The 1,858-nt window shown below is 25.1% G+C and overlaps 1 long non-coding RNA gene across 1 annotated transcript; it reads left to right on the forward strand.

Moving 5' to 3' along the window:
- Positions 91 to 786, forward strand: LOC107616492. The gene is made up of 2 exons (XR_001614520.1): positions 91 to 202; positions 459 to 786. It is a non-coding gene; the product is annotated as an uncharacterized LOC107616492 (long non-coding RNA).

Below are 1,858 nucleotides of genomic sequence, written 5' to 3' on the forward strand. Positions count from 1 at the left end.
TTTTCACCGTCGTTATGTTGGAGTAATTTTTATTTTATTATGAAATCATGCACGACTGCCGTATATATAATGGCCAAACTAGAAGGTTTTGGTGCGAGTGTAACACAACCATTTAGTAAAAGTTAAATTAGCATTTTAATGATGAAATTCTTCTCCCCTTTAATCCTTTTGTTTGCATCTCTCTTGATTTGCTCATCAACCAGTAAGTTTCTTCTCTTCTCTGCCATATTATTATTGCTTTTTGCTTTTTTTGTATTAACTATGAATTAACAACTTGCAGCATGGATATATTATAATTCACACTTATTTATATTATTATGTAGATAAATCATATTAAAGTTCTTGTAGTAAATCTATATACAAATTTTAGACCTTTATTGCACTACATATAAATCAAAACTACCTAGGCCATATTGAAGATTATGGTATTTAATTTAATTTAATTTAATTTTTTGGAGGGATGGCGACAGGTACAAACTTATTATCAGGAACATGTAATCCGGAGAAACCTCCAATTATCCGAATTTGGTTTTGCAAAAATGAAGTATGCCAGAAAAGATGCAAAATTGAACATCCTACACAAACTGAACAACCTCGTTGCGTTGGCAGAGACACTTGTGTCTGTTGCTATCATCCATAGTTGAGGAAATAAATCATTTTCATATGATCAAGGGGGTTTTATTGTATGGGGACAAATCCCAATGAATAAAAAATAAATAAATTAAAGATTATTATTGTATTTGTTCGTATCGGGTTAACGATACGTATTTGAGAAAAATTGAGATTCCAAGACGGTTTGTTTTCAAACCAACCTGAGAGGACAATTTTTGAAGTCATTTCGAACTTTTAAGTTAGTAGTGTGCTACAATAAATATGGGTTTTAGTAACGTTAGAATTAACGTTTTAAAACCGTTTTTTTATATGATTTTAGACAACAATTTTTTATGGTGTTACTATTGAAGTTCAATATTTTATTATTTTATAGTAATAAAATAAAACTGTTCATTTTGACTATTTTAGAGAATAGTTTTATAACGGTTACAACGATTTATTTTTAGGCAATGAATTTTTAATATTGTTTTATTGTTTAAATAATTATACAATAAGAAACGCATAAAAATCATTGCCTAAGAATACTTAATTTATAGTACACATAAAAACCATTGTCACAATTTGCTACACTATTTTAAAATTATTCTATTGGATGGTCTTAGACAACGATTTTTACAGTGTTGTTATTGAAGTTTAATTTTTCATTATGTTATGACAATAAAATAAAACCGTTCTCTTTTGACTATTTTAAAGAATGTTTTATAACCATTACAACAATTTTTTTTATCAAGCAACACTTTTCTAATGTTTAAATAATTATACAAAAGCTACCCAAAAAAATCGTTCCTAAGAATACTTAATTTATAGTACACATAAAAATTGTTGCCAAAATTTACTACATTTTAAAACTATTCTATTAGATAGTCTTAGACAACAATTTTTAAATTATTGCTGTTGATGTTTAATTTTTTATTATTTTATATCAACAAAATAAAACAATTCTCTTTGACTATTTTAGAAAACACTTTTATAACCGTTACAACGATTTTTTTATCAAGCAAGGATTTTTTAATGTTGTTTAAATAATTATACAAAAAATACACATAAAAACCGTTCCCTAAAAATACTTAATATATAATACACATAAAAGTTATTCCTTCCAAATATAATATTTATTTTCAATTTTTGACAAAATAATTATGAAAAAAATCTAAATTATATTATTATTCAAAATAATAATCTAAAAATCTAATTATATAATATTTATTCCCAACCGTAAAAAATATAATAATAAAAGAATCTAAAT

The sequence above is a fragment of the Arachis ipaensis genome, chromosome B01, assembly GCF_000816755.2.
Source record: "Arachis ipaensis cultivar K30076 chromosome B01, Araip1.1, whole genome shotgun sequence".
NCBI classification, from domain to species: domain Eukaryota; kingdom Viridiplantae; phylum Streptophyta; class Magnoliopsida; order Fabales; family Fabaceae; genus Arachis; species Arachis ipaensis.